General features: G+C 38.8%; 1 protein-coding gene across 1 annotated transcript in view; it reads right to left on the bottom strand.

The window, feature by feature from the left end:
* Positions 1-19766, bottom strand: part of CDK13 (cyclin dependent kinase 13) — a 115055-nt gene extending 95289 nt beyond the window's left edge. Inside the window, exon 1 of the mRNA XM_021711194.1 lies at positions 19653-19766. The gene's annotated coding sequence lies outside the window, so the exon portion shown is untranslated. The remainder of the gene's footprint in view (positions 1-19652) is intronic.
* Positions 19767-19775: the final 9 nt, after the last annotated feature.

The following is a 19775-nucleotide window of genomic DNA, read 5'->3' as shown; positions in this document are numbered from 1 at the left end:
TGTATAGTAGTCCTCCAGCCCTGGTTTCATTTTCTGTAGTTTCTCTTGCCTGAGATACAGTTCAATAAGATATTCTGAGAGAGAGAGGTCACATTCACATAACTTTTATTTCAGATTATTGTTATACTTGTCCTATTTTATTTTCAATTATTGTTGTTAATCTCTTACTGTGCCTAATGTATAAATTAAAATTTATCATAGGCATGTATGTACAGGAAAAACAGTATTGTTAGAGTTCAGTACCATTTTTATGGTTTCAGGCATCCACTCAGTGTCTTAGAATGTACCCCCACAGATAAGAGGGGACACTACTGTATACCACACTGAACCTCAGTTGGTAAAAGATGTTTATAATTTTTCATTTGACTTACTTTTCACTGCAACCAAAGTACTAAGAAAACTGATGAGTAAACTAAGATAAAGAGGGTTAAGATATTGATTTAGAGTATGAAAAGGTAGAGTCAATATTCAAGCCCAAGTCCTCCAGGCCAGGCACTATTTATTGCTACCACAGTACACTACCTCTTATTCCTCCATGTGTTTAATCCTTATCTCTATTTCATGGTTCAAATTAAAGTCTTATCTCCTCTTGTAACCTCCCCACTGTTGAAATCACAGAGCATTTGTCACATACTACCCTGTATTTTATGTCTTTGTCTTTTAAAAACATAAATCAGATTGTGCCATGCCCTGTTCCATTGGCTTCTCACTTCATTTAAAATAAAAATAAAACTGTTTATTGTGACCCACAGGGCCTAAGTTGCCTCCCATCTTTATTATACTCTCCTTTACTTATTGGACTCTGACCACACTAGCCTCTTTTCTGATACTTCAAAAGGTCAAGCTTCTTCCTGATTTGGTGCCTTTGCACATATTGTTTTCTTTTACTGGGATGTTTAGAAGATCACATGGCTGGCTCTTTCTCATCTTTTCAACATTAATGCATAATGCATACATTATTCATTATAAAACATTGTCCCAAGTGTTTCTACAGGCATGATATGTAAAAAACCAACATGGCAAATCATTACACACATACCATGAAATAGGAGATTTATTCTTTTCATAGCCCCTAAGATAGTAATAAATTGTTATACATGCTCACGTATGGGGGATCAACCAAGGCACTACAGAACTCTTTTTTTAATACCAAAACTTAAGACTTTGGGGAGAAACAAAGTCTTTGGTTTTTTTTGAGTCGGAGTCTCACTCTGTCGCCCAGGCTGGAGGGCAGTCTCAACCTGCTGGGCTCAGGCGATCCTTCTGCCTCAGCCTTCCAAGTAGATGGAACCACAGGCACATATCTCCATGCCAGCTAATATCTCCATGCCACGTTTCCTAGGCAGGTCTGAAATCCCTGGGCTCAGGCAATCCTCTCATCTTCACCAACCAAAGTGCTAAGATCATAGGGATAAGCCACCATGCCTGGCTTAAAATCCTTTTTTTTTAAACTTCTGCAATGACTTGGAAACAAAATTATAACTTTTTATTAAAAAATAAAACTAGGGTCTTGCACAATGGCTCATGCCTGTAATCCTAACACTTTGGGAGGTGGAGGCAAGAGGATTACCTGAGGTTACCAGGGGTTCAAGACCAGCCTGTGCAACTTGGCGAGACCTCATCTCTACAATAAATAAGTCAGCCAGGTCACGCCTGTAGTTCCAGCTGCTTGGAAGGCTGAGGTGGAAGGATCGCCTGAGCCCAGCACATCAAGGCTGTGGTGGCTGTGAGCTTACCACTGCACTCCAGCCTGAGTGACAAAGTGAGGCTCCAACTCAAAAACAAAACGAGGCATTTATGAAAAATCTACAGCTAACTACTTTGTGGACGAAGACTAAATGCTTTCTCTTCTGTTCAACATCATACTTGAGGTTCTAGTCACTGCAATTAGTCAAGGAAAAGAAATAAAAGGAATCTAGACTAGAAAAAAGAAATTAAAAGATCTCTATTTTCAGATGACATAATTTTATATATAGAAAATCCTAAGGAACCCACTAAAAAAAGTTAGAACAAAATAAATAAGTCAGCAAGATGGCAGGGTACATGATCAATATTTAAAAATCAACTAACGTTCTATACACTAGCAATGAAAAATCAAAATGAAATTAAGAAAAGAATTCCCATTACAATAGCCTTAAAAAGGATAAGATAGTTAAGAATTTAACAAAAATGCAAAACTTATACCCTACAAACTATAAAAACACACTGAAAGATATTAAGGAAATTTTAAATAAAGGAAAAGACATCCCATGTTCATATACAGATGACTTCCAATTGTTAAAATGGTAATATTCCTCAAATTAATCTACGAAATCAGTGTACTCCCTATCAAATTCCTAGCTGCTTTTTTGTACTAATTGGCAAGCTGATCTTAAAACACATGTGGAAATGCAAAGAACCTAAGTACTCAAAACAATCTTTAGAAAGAACTAAATTGGAGGATTCATACTTTCAGATTTCACAACTTAGTGCAAATTAGAGTAAAGAAGACTGTGTGGTACTGGCATAAGACGTATAAATCAATGGACTAAAATTGATAGTCCAGAAATAAATCCTCTCATTATGAACAGTAGACCTTCAACAAGGCAATTCAGTGGAGAAAGAATAGTCTTTTCACATAGAGGTGCTGGAACAACTGATATCCACAATGGGTCAAAAGAGCTAATTTTATTTTTTATTTTTTATTTTATTTTATTATTTTTTTTTTTTGAGTTGGAGTCTCACTCTGTTGCCCAGACTGGAGTGCAGTGGCCACTCATGGCCACAACAGCCTCGACCTGCTGGGCTCCGGCGATCCTTCCACCTCAGCCTTCGGAGTAGCCGGAATTACAGGCATGCGCTACCACGCCTGGTTGCTTTTTTAATTTATTGTAGAGATGAGTTCTCGCTGCCCAGGCGGGTCTTGAACCCGCAGGCTCAGGCAATCCACTCACATCAGCCTCCCAAAGGCGCAGGATTACAGGCTGAGCCACCGAGCCCGGCTTATTTTTTTTATTTTTTATTTCTTCTTGAGTTGGAGTCTCACTCTGTCACCCAGACTGGAGCGCAGGTGCCGCTCCCGGCCACCGCAGCCTCGACCTGCTGGGCTCTGGCGATCCTTCCGCCTCAGCCTTCTGAGTAGCCAGAATTACAGGCATGCGCTACCACGCCTGGCTGATTTTTTAATTTATTGTAGAGATGAGGTCTCGCTGCCCAGGTGGGTCTCGAACCTGCGGGCTCAGGCAATCCACTCACCTCAGTCTCCCAAAGGCGCAGGATTACAGGCTGAGCCACCGAGCCCAGCAAAAGAGCTAACTTTTAGAAGAAAATGTAAGAATAAATCTTTGTGACTATGGATTGGCAAAGCTTTCTTAGATATGATATCAAAAGCACAAGAAATCATTAAAACAAAACACTTTTGTGCTTTAAAAGACACCATCGATGGGCCTGGTGGCTTAGGTCTGTAATCCCAGCACTTTAGGAGGTGGAGGCAAGAGGATCGTCTGAGACCAGAGGTTCAAGACCAGGCTAAGCAACTTGGTGAGACCCTGTCTCTATAATAAACCAAAAAATTAGCCAGGTGACATGCTCCTATAGTTCCAGTTACTTGGAAGGCTGAGGTGGAAGGAGCTCCTGAGCCCAGTAGGTTGAGGTTGCCATGGCTGTGAGCATGCCATCCACCCTCCAGCCTGGGGGTCAAAGTGAGACTTCGATTCAAAAAAAAAAAAGAAAGAAAGAAACCATCAACAAAGTGACAGAATGAGAAAAACTATTTGCAAATTATATTTCTGATAAAAGACCTACATCAGGAATATACAGTATAAAAACCTCTTAAGATTCAACATTAAGACAGCCCAATTTAAAGACGGGCAAAAAGGATCTAAGTAGACATTTCTCCAAAAAAGATATACAAATGGTTAAAAAAAAAAATACTTGAAAAGATGCTCAACTTCATTAGTCATTAGTGAAATGCAAATCCAAACCAAAATGACATACCATTCAAACACCAAGATGGTTATAACCAAAAAAGACAACTTTTGTTGAGAATTCAGAGGAACTGGAACCCTCTTACATTGCTGGTGTCAACGCAAAAATGATGCATCTGCTTTGGAAAAGTTGGTAGCTCTTCAAAATGTTAAACAGAATTGTCATATGATCCAACAATTCTACTCCTGAGTATACACCCAAGAAAAATAAAAACGTAAGAGGGGGGTACGCCCAAAAAACACTGGAATTTATTTATTAAAAGTTATATACTTATTCTTACATGTTTAACTTCAATCACCTTCAAAGTACTCTCCATTTAATGCAATATACTTATTGAGATGCTTTTTCCACTGCTCATAACACTTTTGAACTCAGCAATTTTGCTGCCTTTTAGTGCTTCTGTCAGGTTTTGTTTCACCTCTTCCATATCAAATGATTCCCTTTGAGGACTCTTTTCATCTGAGGAAACAAACAGAGAGGGTGGGCATGGGGGAGTCGTGCCTTTTTTTTTTTAATTGGAGTCTCACTCTGTCACCCAGGCTGGCGTGCAGTTTCACGCTCACAGCCAACGCAGCCTCGACCGCTGGGCGCAAGCAATCCTTCTGCCTCAGACTTCCAAGTAGCTGGAACTACAGACACATGCCACTACATCTGATTAATTTTTTGATTTATTGTAGAGATGAAGTCTCACCAAGTTGCCCAGACTGGTCTCGAACCTGTGAGCTCAGGCAATCCTCTCATCTCGGCCTCCCAATATGCTCCCAAAGTGCTGGAATTATAGGCATGAGCCACCATGCCCAGCCAGTCATGCCATTTTTAGTCAAAAACTGCTGAACACTCAGCATGGTATGGGCAGATGCACTTGTAAATCAACCATCATGAAATGGGCAAACACACTGAAAGAATCTCCAAAAAAAATTTCACTGAAATAGAACACAGCCTCTCACAACAATGCTAGGTGATGCTGATGGGTTCCTAGAACATTCACCTACTGAAGAAAAACTGTACAAGGGGCCCACCCTCCAAAAGATAATTCTGGGTTTTGGGGGGGTGCCCCCCATACACTCATGCAAATACTTACACACAAATGTTCATAGTAGCATAAATCAAAACAGCCAAAAAGTCCTAATGTCCACCTCTGACAATAAAATGCAGCATATCCAAACAATATTACTTCACCATAAAAAGGACTGAAGTATTGATCCATGCTAGAATACAGATGAACCTTGAAAACATCATGCTTAAATAAAAGAAGCCAGTCACAAAAGACCATATACTATATGATTCCATTGGTATGAAATGTCCAAAGCAGGTAAATGCATAAAGACAAGAGAGTAGACTGATGGTTGTCAACAGTCAGGGGAAGTGAGACAGGGGAGTGACTGCTAATAGTTACAGAGTTTATCCCTGAGGTGATTAAAATATTCTAAAATTAGTAGTAATGGTTACACAACTCTATAAGTAGACTAAAGATCAATAAATTTTATAATTTAAAATAATAAAAGGTATGGTAAGTATATCATCTCAGTAGAGTTTTTATTTTTAAAACTAGAAAAAAATAAATAACAAAACTGAAATGTGGCCGAGTGTGATGGCTCATGCCTGTAATACCAGGAGTTTCAGACCAGCCTGGGCAACACAGTGAAACCTTGTCTCTACAAAAAAAATTTAAAATTTAGCTGAGCATGGTGGCACGCAACTGTACTCCCAGCTACTAGAGAGGCTGAGATGGGAGGATTGCTTCAGTCCAGGAGGTCAGTGCTGCAGTAAACCGGGATAATGCCACCATACTCCAGCCTGGGAGACAGAGTGAAATCCGTCTCAAATAAAAACGCTGAAATGTTTTGCGTTTATTCTAAAAGTACACTTCCTTTATGCTTGTGCCACATTAAAAATTTTTTTAAAAAAGGCACAAGGCTGACTTTTTTGCAGATTGGCTCAGGCAAACAAGTTCTAGTCCACTGAGCATAAACCCTGTGTTTGTCTTTATGTTTCACTGAACCATGCCCTGAAATGTGTTTTTGAAGAGGGGGGAAAGAAGTGAGAAGAGAAGGGGACTCGGTATTTGATTTGCATAACAGCACATAATTTGATTAGTCTCTCTCTAGTCATTAACAATTTGTTCACAGTGTAATATTAGACCTTGTTAATAAACAAGTTGTTTTTTAATACCCTGTGATGCTGGACATTTTTTTATCCAAATCAACTTAACATCACTTGCTGGGTATCTCCCGTCATATGCTGTGCTACGTGCTTAAGAAACACTAAGATTAGCCAGGCACAGTGGTTTACACCTGTAATCCCAGCACTTTGGGACCCAAGGCAGAAGAACTGCTTGAGCCTATAGCAAGACCCCATCTCTACAAAAAACCAGAGGCCTGCATTATTAGAAATGTTCAAAGTTGGGTGCAGTGGCTCATACCTGTAATCCTAGTATTTTGGGAGGCCCAGACAGGAAGATCACTTGAGCACAGGAGTTTGAGACCAGCCTGGTCAACAGAGCAAGACTCTGGCTCTACAAAAATCATTAGCTGGGTGTGGTGATGCATGCCTGTAGTTCTAGCTACCGAGGAGGCTAAGGTGGGAGAATTGCTTGAGCCCAGGAGTTGAAAGCTGCAGTGACCTATGATTGCACCACTGAACTCCAGTCTGAGCGGCAAAGCAATACCCCATCTTTAAAAAAAAAGAAAAAGCCAGGTTTGGTGGCTCAGCCTGTAATCCCACGCCTTTGGGTGGCTGAGGTGAGTGGATTGCCTGAGCCCACGGGTTCGAGACCCGCCTGGGCAGCGAGACCTCATCTCTACAATAAATAAAAAAAAAAAATTAGCCGGGCGTGGTAGCACGTGCCTGTAGTTCCAGCTACTTGGAAGGCTGAGGCGGAAGGATCGCCGGAGCCCCAGCAGGTCGAGGCTGTGGTGGCCGGGAGCGGCCACTGCACTCCAGTCTGGGCGACAGTGAGACTCCAACTCAAAAAAAAGAAAGAAATGTTCAAAGCCATCCCCCTGGTCAGAGGAAAATGAAAACATGAAAACCTGAATCTATACAAAGAAATGAAAAGCATCTGAAAAGACAAATACTTAAGTAAATGTAAGTGACTCCTGTCATTTAAAATTTTGTCTATGTGCTACATACATGTGTCATACATATATAAAAATAAAACACATGACTAGAATAATACAAAAGGTATGAAGAAAATGAAAGATGATACAGAAATGTTAACATTATACAAGAAAGTAGACTGATAAGTTAGAGATGCATACTGTAAAACCAAGGAGAAAATCCCTGTGACTGTAGGTTAGGCAAAGATTTTTTTTAACACCAAATCATAAATCATCAAAACAATGCTAAATTGGTTTTCATTCAAATGTAAAACTTTCGCATTTCAAAATTACCATTATGGAAAGAAAACCAGGCTGAGGAGAAAACATTTACAAAACATGTATCTGTATCTATAATATGTATAGAATTCTTACAACTCAATAAGGCAAACAACTCACTTCACAAAGAATGACCAAAACATTGTGAGACACTTAACCAAAACATATGAAGGGCCAATAAATATATGGAAAGATGCTCAACATTGTTAATCATTAGGAATTGCAAATAAAACCACAGTGAAGATACCACTACACAACTACTAGAATGGCTAAAATCAAAGACTGACAAAAAAACAAAATCTTAGGACATCAAAACAGACTTACCATACAATACAGCCAATATCTCTTCTAACTCACTCAAAAGAAACAAAAGACCAGTACTCAAACATTCAGTAGCTTTTTTTCGTAACACCCCCAAAGTAGAAACAACTCAAATGCCCAATCAACTGGGTGAACAGATTAAAAAATTGTGGTATACCCATATAATGGACTATTACTATGCAATAAAGAGGAACAAGCCATGCAAACATGCAACAACATGAATAATCTCATAAGTGTCTAAGTGAAAGAAGCCAGATACCAAAGACTACATACTGTATGATGATTCATTTATCCATTTATGTAAATAAAGGCAAACTAAAGTGACATATTAGACACTGCCAAGGACCATGAGTAGGCAAAGGGGAACTGACGGTAGACGGACACAGGGCAACTTTGGAGACGATAGAAATGTACTATCTCATGATTATGGTAATGGGTACACAAGTATACTTATTTGTCAAATGTGTGTGTAATTGTACACTTAAAACTGATGCATTTTATTGTATGCAAATTATCTCAATATTACTGATTTTTTCCTAAATAAATGAATGAAAGATATCCAGTATTCAGTGGGCTCTCTGTATCCATGGATTCTTCATCCATGGACTCAACCAATTCAAGATAAAAAATGCTAGCAAAAATATTGCATCTATACCAAACATGTAGACTTTTTCTTTTCTTGTCATTATTCCCTAAACAATTCAGTATAACAACTATTTATAGCATGTATATTGTATTAGGAATTTTAAGTACTCTAGAGATGATTTAAAATATATAGAAGGAAGTGCATAGGTTATATGTCAATATTAGGCTTTTTTATAACAGGAACTTGAGCATCTTTGGATTTTAGTATCCAAGAGAGACTCTGGAACCAATCCCCCAGATACCAAAAGGCAATTGTACTTAGAAGAAGAAAAAGAAACAGACAAATCCAATTAATGCAAGTCTGGATGTATTAAATACTCACAGTATTGTACTGGCATAAAAACAGACACACTGACCAATGAAACAGAACAGAGAGCCAAGAAATAAACCCATACATTTATGGGCCACTGATTTTCAACAAAGGTGCCAAGAATAAACAAAAGGGAAAGGACAGCCTCTTCAACAAATGGTGCTGGGAGCTGGGCAGTGGCATATGTCTTGTAGTCCCAGCTATTCGGGAGGCTAAGGCAGGAGGATCGTTTGAGCCACGAAGCTCCAGAAAAACCTGGGCAACACAGTGAGACCCTGTCTCTAAAACAAAATAAATAAATAAAAATGCTTCTGAGAAAACTGGATATTCACATGCAGAATTAAAATGGACCCTTATCGGCCGGGCTCGGTGGCTCAGCCTGTAATCCCGTGCCTTTGGGAGGCTGAGGTGAGTGGATTGCCTGAGCTTGTGGATTCGAGACCCGCCTGGGCAGCGAGACCTCATCTCTACAATAAATTTTTTTTAAAAAATCAGCTGGGCGTGGTAGCACATGCCTGTAATTCTAGCTACTTGGAAGGCTGAGGCGGAAGGATCGCCGGAACCCAGCAGGTCGAGGCTGCAGTGGCCGGGAGCAGCCACTGCACTCCAGTCTGGGTGACAGAGTGAGACTCCAACTCAAAAAAAATTAAAATTAAAATTAAAAATAAAATAAATAAAATAAAATGGACCCTTATCAACTCAAAATGGATTAAAAACTTAAACATAAGACCTGAAAATGTAACACTGTAGAAGAAAACTAGAGGAAAAGCACTATGACATTGGTGTGGGCAAAGGCTTCTTTGCTACAAACTCAAAAGCAGAGGTGACAAAAGCAAAAATAAACAAACAGGAACATATAAAATCAAAAAGCTTCTACACAGCAAAGGAAACAGAGTGAAAAGACAACCCATGAATAGGGAGAAGATACTGGCAAACCATACAACTGATTAGGGATTGATATTCAAAATATATAAGGAACTCAACTGAATAGAAAGAAAACAAATGACCCAATTAAAGAATGAGCAAAAGACCTAAATAGACATTTCTCAAAAAAGAAGACATACAGTGCAATGGGGTAGCTGAATATCAGCTACTTAGGAGTACCTGAATATCAACTACTTAGGAGGCTAAGGTGGATGAGGTGGGAGGACCACTTGAGTCCAATATTTCAAGATCAGCCTGGGCAAAATAGGGAGATCACATCTCAACATGAAGGATGAAAAAAAGAAAGGAGAACATATATACAGATGGTCAACAGACATATGAAAAATGCTCTCATCATCATTAATCATCAAAGAAATTCAAATCAAAATCACTATAAGGTATCACCCCCCACCTGCTAGAATGGCTGTTATCAAAAAGATGAATGATAGCAATTATTGGCAAGGGTATCAAGAAAAGGGAACTCTTGTATCCTGTTGGTGTGACTGTAAATTACTCTAGCCATCTAGGAAAATAGTAAATCCTCATAAAACTAAAAACAGAATTAACAAATGATTCAGCAATCCCATTTTGGGGTATATACCCAAAGGAACTGACATTAGTATGCCTGGGAGATGTCTGCACTCTCATGTTCACTGCAACATTATTCAAAGAGCTCAGATATGGAAGCAACCTAGATGTCCATCATCAGATGAATGGATTTTAAAGTGTGATTCAGCTTTTTAAAAGAAGCAAATTATATCATTTGTGACAGGAAGACAAACATTGCATGATCTCACTTATATGTAGAATCTAAAAAAGTCAAACTCTTAGAAGTAGAATGGTAGCTACCAGAAGCTGGGAGCAAAGGGAAGATGGGGAAAGGGGAGATTTTGATCAAGGGGTACAAAATTTCAGATAGGAGGAATAAGGTTTAGTGATGCACAGAATCATGACTAAAATAATAATACACTGTATAGTTTAATATTGCTAAAAGTAGATTTTAAGTGTTTTTACCATAAAAAATAAGTATGTAGGGTGACAAATTTCTTAATTATTTTTATTTAATCCCTTCACAATGTAAACATGTCAAGACTTCACACTGTACCCCATAAATACATATGATTACTTGCCAATAAAATACATTTTAAAAAATTTGATTCTATAAACATTTTATAGAGAAATGATAAAAATCAAAGCATTATTTTAAATCTGAAGGCAGAAAACAGGAGGGAATCAAAGAAGAAAAGTCCAAAGCAAACAATAAGGTCCTAAAGTAGGGTGTTTCCAAGATAAATGAATGCAATCATTAGAACTAGGGAGGGAGAAGATAAGTTCTACTAAGGTTTTGACATTGGCTGCCTGGGCATGCATGGGCCAGGCGTGGTCACTCATGCCTATAATCCCAGCACTTTGGGAGGTGTAGAAGAGAGGACTGCCTGAGCTCAGGGGTTCAAAACCAGCCTGAGCAACATGGCAAGACCTCGTCTCTACAATAAATAAATAAATAAAAATTAGCTGGGCGTGGTGGAACCCGCCTGTAGTTCCAGCTACTTGGAAGGCTGAGGGGGAAGGATCACCAGAGCCCAGCAGGTCAAGCTGCGGTGGCCATGAGCAGAGTGCCACTGCACTCCAGCCTGGAGCAACAGAGTGTGACTCCAACTCAAATAAAAAATGCGTGCGCACACACGCGCGCACACACACACACATCAAAAACTTCATAAAACAAAACACTGCACAAATAAGGTTAAAAGAAAAACTAATAAAAAACTTGCTAATGCCACAAAAAAGTTCGTAGCTCTAACACAAATAGCTCTTATAATAATCAAAACAAACAAAAGTAAATCAAGAAATCAGAAGAGCTAATAAACAAATGAAAATACATTTAGCCTTATTAGATAGCAAAGAAATCTAAATAAAGATAATAATGGAATATGTGACATCTCTAGGTATTTGTGAGACAGAAAATGGGCATTCCCGCATTGTTAGAAAATGTAAATTGGTTAAAAGTCTCCTGAAGGACAATTTTACAGTGTTATCAAAATTACAAAAGTGTATATCATCTTTGCCTCAACGATTTTACCCCTGGGAATTCCAATCTGGAGGAGATAATGGAACAAAGACACAAAAAAATGTATGTGCTATAGATACATGCACAAAGCAAAAATGAAAAATAAAAAATTAAGCATTTGGTCGGGCTCAGTGGCTCAGCCTGTAATCCCAGCACTTTGGGAGGCCAAGGTGAGTGGATTGCCTGAGCCCACAGGTTCAAGACCAGCCTGGGCAACTTGGCAAGACTTTCGTCTCTACAATAATAATTTTTTTTAAAATTAGCCAGGCATTGTAGCGCACACCTGCAGTTCTGGCTACTTGGAAGGCTGAGGCAGCAGGATCATCAGTGCCCAGCAGGTTGACGCTGGGGTGACCATGAGTGTGCCACTGCACTCCAGCCTGGGTGATGGAGTGAGACTCCAACTCAAAAAAGAAAAAAATAAAATAAAATAAGCATTCACCCATGTGGATTTGGCCAAGCAATTTATGCTACACCCATAGAACAGAATACTAGGAGCTACTAAAAAGGATATTCTGCACTATAGAGTACTTATGTTCCCATTTATGTAAAACCAGATGTCGCTGTGCATATATGCATAAAGAAGTCTAGAGGAATGTTCACCAAAATGTCAAAGGTGTTCCTCTCAGGTGGTTGGACTTAAGGGGGCTCTTAAGCTCTTATACTTTTCTGTATTAACTGAAAATTTCTACCATAAGTCTCTGTTACCTTTGCAAACATGTGAAAAATAATAAAGACCACTATCAGGGAAAAAAATGACTCTAAAAGAGATAAAATAATTGATGTACTGTTAGATAAATTGAGTTTAGAGTGTTAATAAAACATCCCAGTGAAAGTGCCCCTATGCAATGGAAAATGCCAAAACAGAAAAGCTGGCAGGCATACAGCCCATTTACCACTTTCAGTTCCTCTCACTACCTTTTTCATTTCCATTTATTTAAATTCCAATTTTTACCTATATCTCATCCTCCAATGCAGGGATCCACACCCAGGACCATGGACCTATACCATTTGGCAGCCTGTTAGGAACTGGGCAGCACAGTAGGAGGTGAGTGACAGATGAGTGAGCAAAGCCTCATCTGTATTTACAGTGGCTCCCAACACTCACTAATATTACCACCTGAGGCCCATCTGCTGTCAAATCAGCAGTGACATTAGATTCTCATAGCGCGCATACCCTATTGTGAACTATACATGTGAGGATCTAGGTTGAACTGCTTATGAGAATCTAATACCTAATGATCTGTGGTGGAGCTGTGGCAATGATGCTAGCACTGGGAAGCGGCTGCAAATACAGGTTAACATTAGCAGTAAGGTTTGACTGCACAAGAAACCATAATAAATCAATTACTTACAGACCCATATCAAAACCTTGTCAACAAGTGGCAAGCGAGTGGACATACTTCAACTGTACAGCTGCATCTAATGGCAGGCTTTAAGTCAGAATCTGACACTTATTTTACTATATGCATTGCCCACCCATTATTTTACTTCCCATTCTGTCTGTGCCTCTTTTTTATGGTGAGTTGTATAATCATTTCACCACATATTACAATGCAATAATAGAAATAAAATGCACAATAAATGTTATGCACTTAAATCATCCCTCTCCTCCTGGTTCATGAAAAATTGTCTTCCCAAAACCAGGTTCTGATGACAAAAAGGTTGGGGACCGCTGTTCTAATGTCTATCCATTTTATCCTCCAAATACATTAAGAACACTAGATTCTCCCACAATTTAGAAGTGCAGAAATTCACGGAACAAAATTACTGCAATCAAGTAATGCTTTTGTTTCTAGTTTGGCACTTTTGCTTCTAACATCCACTTCAAAACATATAGATCGCTGTACATAAAACAAAACCAACTCAAACCAAAATAACAAAGTGATATTCACATAAAAAGTACAGAATAAAGGAAAAGATTAAAACGATCTTAAATATGAATATTAAGCAACATTTGCTTTCAGCTAGTTTTTCAAAAGTACCTATAATTTTTCGGAGTTAGGAAATAAAAGCTTGACATAGTATCTGCTCAGAAAATTTCCACTTAAAGATTAATTTAAACTCACCAAGAAATACAGATCATTTATCCTGATCATTACAACACACGGCAAATATAAACACTAGGTCTGAATTTATTCTATTCACGCTAAATTGACTCCCAGTATTTTCTACTCATTCCACTTAATGTAGAAACTAGAAAGAGGAGATGTAAATTCCCTCCTTATAAATCAAAATAATTATCTGCGCCATTCTAGAGTACTAAATAGTGAGCCAAAATAGCATGCAAGTTTAGAGATATAATTGGTATCTGTGCAGAATGGTTTGCACCAATCTGTAGAAAAATTAAACCACCAATACATATGCTTTGGAATTTGTCTTCTAGAAGCTTACAATCTAGTAGGGAAAACACAAAAGTAGCCAGCCAACTAAATTAGAATATTAAATAGAATTTTTTAAAGTTCTATAACAAAGATAAAGCAAGGTTTTTTTTTTGTTGTTTTTTGGTGTCATACCCTAGAACAAATCCTCTCCATTCTAATGACTTCAACTTTACAATCTGAAAATACAGGAAAAAGAGTTAACTTTTTCTAGATGAATAGAAAAAGGTTTCGAGAAGATGAGATTTGAGCTGTGTTTTGAATGCAAAGTTGGAGACAAGAGGAAAAGAGGGTTTGGATTGTCTCTCTTAACATTTCAAGCTAAGAGAACAGCAAGTGCAAAAATACAAAAAAAGAAAATGAAAGTGCCTCCAGTAAAAGAATTCTAGTAGAAAGGGGTCAGATCATAAAAGGTATTAACTGATGATGCATTAGAAAGTTTAGAATGTGAGTGACATCATCTAAACAAAGATTTTAAGAAAACTCTCCTGCTAAAGAATGAACTGAGAAGAAAAGAATGGATGAAGGAACAAAAGAATGGTAACAGAAGGTCTAACTGTTTTTAAATGACAGCCTGAACTAGAATGCTGGAAATAGAAAGGAGAGAATAAATACTAGTGTTAGAGGAAAAGAAATGGGATAAAGACTGAGTAGATGTGTCAGGCAAATATTGAGCAGAAAAGGAGCAAAATAGAAGGCCATCTTCTGAGAATGAAAAGAATGATTACAGCTTTGGAAACAAGATGGTTAACCTAAATTTTCATTCCCTTCTGAGAGCTTCTGCACTTATTTTAGTATCCTATATTTTTGACCATTTAAAAAGCATTTTCAGAATTCCATTCATCTAAGAATATTCATGAGTTATTTCTATTAAGTACATATCCAGTAAGTAGTATTTTATGAGTGGTAGCTTTCTTTTCATTCTGGAATATCTTCATTCCATGTATTTCTGAACAACAGTATTCAGGACAAAACACTAAATAATCTATAACAGAGGTAGGCCAGATAATAGACAACCAAACACTAACAATTTCACTTATTTGTATCTACAGTCCACCCATTTTTTTTAGGGTCTCCAGTCCTTGGTATTATTCCATAATGAAGGCTTCTGCTCTTCTGGGTGGAAAGGAACTTCCACAGGTTTAAATAAAGAACCAAATATATAATAACAACGTACTGTACTAGTTGCACAGTAATATGACATTAGTGGCTTCAGATCAAGACAACACCTGAAAAAATAATCCTCAAGAGTAATTGTCTTCAAGAAACATTTTACTTTCACAAAGAACTGAGTTCACATGTTCTCACTCATAAGCGGACCTTGAACAATTATCGTAATACTATAAGAAAAGGATTGGCAGTAGCGGGGAAACTGCCTGGGGAAGGGGTGGCACACCTTATCAACAAGGGTACCTGCATAATGAACATCTGTATACCTAACCCTGAAAATTGTACCCCACATCTTTAAAATTAAAAGAAAGAAACATTTAAACAAAGTAAAAAAACCCCACAAAATCTAAACTGCATTGTTCATAAAAACTACAAATTAATAAAGACAAATTAGTAGAAAGAATCTTTAGAAGAACTGGTCTTCAAAAATCCTCAAAAGGCTGAAAAAATGACCAGGGAAGCCGGCTGGGCTCGGTGGCTCAGCCTGTAATCCCGCGCCTTTGGGAGGCTGAGGTGAGTGGATTGCCTGAGCCCGCGGGTTCAAGACCCGCCTGGGCAGCGAGACCTCATCTCGACAATAAATAAAAAAATCAGCCGGGCGTGGTAGCGCATGCCTGTAATTCCGGCTACTAGGAAGGCTGAGGCGGAAGGATCGCGGGAGCCCAGTAGGTCGAGGCTGCGGTGGCCGGGAGCGGCCACCGCACTCCAGTCTGGGTGAAAGAGTGAGACTCCGACTCAAAAAAAAAAAAAAAAAGACCAGGGAACACAAATTAACAAATAAATACCTAGAGAGGAGTTGAATTTCAGCAACACAGGTCATTATGTGAGGTGGCCAGCTTCCTTGAATGTCAACTGAGCTTCAATACAGCATATTAAGCACGCGTACTTTAGAATCAGCCTAGAGCTTGAATCCCAGCTGACCCTGGAACAAATCACTTAACTTTTTAGAGCTCCTGTTTCCCAATCTATCACTGGGAATATTTCCAACTATCACACGTGTTTTGAGGGTGAATGCATGTTCAATATTTATCAATACCTAGCACACAGCAGAACACTACACAAGGTAACAAAACCCCTCCCTTTCCTGAATAGCATCTGTTTTCAATACACCCTCACATTTATTGTAAGGTCACTCAGCAAGATTATGTAACTTTCCACACTCCTACAGTCAAGTAGTAAAGAAAATATGGTAAACAGGTACTATAGGGGGAAAAATAAAGCTAAGAAGGAACTGATGAAAAGAAATGCATGTGAGGACTGAATTCAAAGAACAGGTTGTAAAGTAAAAGTCACTAGGGTGTGGACGATTTATTCTAGGATGTGACACCAAAAAAACTTCACACCATGATTTCATACCATTTTGGATTTGTATGTCTTTTCTTTAAAATATCTACATTGACAATTAATTAACATATAAGCTCTATGTAGGCTGGAAAAAAATAACACTATTTCTTACAGCATAGCACATAACCTATATTAAATACTTAAATAATGTATGTAATCCACACCCACGATAATACTTGGTATATTCAATAAACTCCATTAGCTCTTCATTTACTATTCATCAATTATTTAAGAATCTACTTGTGCCAGATACCATGCTGAGCACTAGAAACACAACAGTGGGCAAGACAAGACAGTTGGCTTCATGGAGCTCACAAGCCAGCAGTCAATTAAAGAATATGGACAACTTACTACAATTACTAAATTCTAAAAGTAAAACTTTCTGCATTAAGCTGGACAAATAAATTCAATTAATTCTTTATAAACAGTAATAATAAATATCTAAATTTAAAAATCTTAAGTTTTCCAATAAACTATTTTGCTGTTGATTCTGGGCCCCAAATTTTAAACTGGACATTTGAAAAACCAGATATAACATAATGTGAAAAATCTAAAACCCACACTTCATGAAAAATGAAGAGTTTTCTGGACTTCAGAAAACTCAGAAGATATGACAACTGTCTTTACGTTTTAAAGAGCTAGCATCCATGGGTGCTCTGTACCATTTCAAAGGGTTAAACTTGGGGAAGTGGACAGAAGTGGCATAGAGGTGTATTTTGGTTTCAATATGAAGAAATCTAACAATTCAAACTATTCAACAATAATTCAACCACCTTTTCGTTCTCTAAGGCTGTATGCTTTACAAAAGACAAATTCTCATTTAATCCTTGAAATAATCCACACAAAAAAAACAAATATTCCCTGTTACAGTTTAGAAAACTGAGTCTCCAAGGATCTTGTTAAGAAACTGGGCCAACCAGGACTACAACTAAAGTCCCAAATACAAAGTATGTGCTTCCCACCTCAGGAACGTACCCAAGGGCCATCTGTCAGGAATGCTGGCCAAGATATTCTAAAGCTTCTTCCAAATCCAATCCTTTAGAAACACTGGTGGTCAGTATAAACACCATGAAAAGATTCAGTAATAAATGGTCCTCTAGAATGCAAGCTCCATGAAGCCAACTAACTTCTTCTTCCTTGCTATACATTCCAGTACCTAAAACGGAATGGCATACAACATGTGCTCAAAAAATACTTGCTAAATATGAATAGTCCTGATCATACATACCACTTCCGTATCACATATATATCCATAAACACATACCTCTATTATATAAGAAAAGACCTTGCTAAAGTATCCAGCAAGTAAAAAGCCTGCTAAACAAATTTCATTCTTAAAATTGCTACCTAAAGTCCTGAAACTTAACCCAATCAATCTGCAAAACAAATTCAATTGCAAAAAATGCATAACTTTCAGCTAACGCAAAATATTATAATTAAAAGAAAAATACAAAGTCTTACAAGACATAAAAGATAAAATTTGTAAACGAGTTTTCAATTATTGGCTTAAGGAATCAACTAGCACTTTAATCGTGCTTGAACACTATGAATGAAGAAATTTACATAGCTCTTTTGGTTTAAAGACAAGTTCACACTCAGATCCCTACATACAGCATATCTTTGCAAACATTTATGAGGCTGACACACCAAAAGGATCTGCCTTTGCAGATCTGCTAATATTCATAGCGCACTGAGATTCGACATAACTCATACTTAGCGATACTCAGCATCCACTTGCCATTACTGAAAACCAATAGGAAAATAGTGATCCTAATGTCATTTTGCAATCCCCCCAATTATAAGACCTAAAATTTCCAAACACCTCAATGAATGTAAGAACCCGCAAAATACTCTTAAAGTTGTTTCTCATTCACTTTACTTAATGAACAAATACATACAAAGGCACGCTTTTTAAAAAGCAATATTATATAACAAAAGTGAAACAGTCACATGCAAATTTCTCCAATCTCACTAGATAAAATTTTACCTATTAAAGATTTCTGAACAAAGATTCTGATTATTTAAAGGTCTAGTTAACTTTAAAGTAAGTAGTTACAGCTTATAACAGTATAAGAATATACTAAGTCATTCACTGAATTGCACCAACTAGATTTACAATTTGTTATTAGCAACTGGGTGTCATCACAAACCGAGAGAAACCACAATCTTGCCATTTTTTTTTCTACTTTTTTTTTTTTTTGAGTTGGAGTCTCACTCTGTCGCCCAGACTGGAGTGCAGTGGCCGCTCCCGGCCACCGCAGCCTCGACCTGCTGGGCTCCGGCGACCCTTCCGCCTCAGCCTTCCAAGTAGCTGGAACTACAGGCATGCGCTACCATGCCTGGCTAATTTTTGATTTATTGTAGAGACGAGGTCTCGCCAAGTTGCCCGGGCGGGTCTCGAACGCGCGGGCTCAGGCAATCCACTCACCTCAGCCTCCCAAAGCGCTGGGATTACAGGCTGAGCCACCGAGCCCGGCTCTACTTCTTAAAATTATAACTTTGAAAGATTAGGTAGAAAACTGTCCTACACAAGAACATCACTAAATAGGTATCTTTCTTACCTTCAGAATACAGAACTATCAGCTTCCACAAAAGCTTTTTCCAGATATTAAAAAAATAAACTTTACAAGGTTGCTTCTCCTAGCCTTGAAGTAATCACTGAAACATTTGCAATCCATGTCTAACTCTGACATCGCCACCTGACTCTGATTCCCCTGCACAATACTGGTCCCTAAGCTACAGTGCATTCCTAAATCCCCAAAAGTAAACGTCTCCCTAGAACTTCCAAAATTAAGACAACTTAAACCATCTCTAGGTTTACCCAAGCCAACTGTGCCGGAAAAGCAAAGAACAGCTGAGAGAAACCTGTTAACACATTAATGCAACAAGTCTAAACCTTGCCATTCTTGCTTAGAAAGCGTCCCTGCCAGAGCCGGGAGAAAGTTCCGTTCGCCCAGCTGCTTTGTCCCTCCGCCCCCCAAAAGGTGGCACCGGCGCGCGAAAACGCCTCTCCCCGCTCGAAGCCCGGTCTCCAGTTGCGTTCGCCCGTCAGGCGCTGCGGGCGGGGGGCTCTGAGCGCCCAGCCACCGCTTGCCCTGCTTCCTGGGGACCGGGCCGACGCGGCCAAAGCAAACGGCGGGACTCACCTGAGCACAGGGCTGTAGGGACTGCGGGAGCGCCGCCAGCTGCTGCTGCTGTAGGGGCTGGGGGACACGTCGCCGCCGCGCTCATAGGAGCTGTGGCGGCTGTAGCTGGGGGGGCGGCGGGGG

The sequence above is a fragment of the Carlito syrichta genome, unplaced genomic scaffold, assembly GCF_000164805.1.
Source record: "Carlito syrichta isolate Samal-C Ts95f unplaced genomic scaffold, Tarsius_syrichta-2.0.1 Scaffold301917, whole genome shotgun sequence".
NCBI classification, from domain to species: Eukaryota; Metazoa; Chordata; class Mammalia; order Primates; family Tarsiidae; genus Carlito; species Carlito syrichta.
The sequence above is the reverse complement of the archived record's forward strand: the minus strand, read 5'-3'. Positions and strand labels throughout refer to the sequence as shown.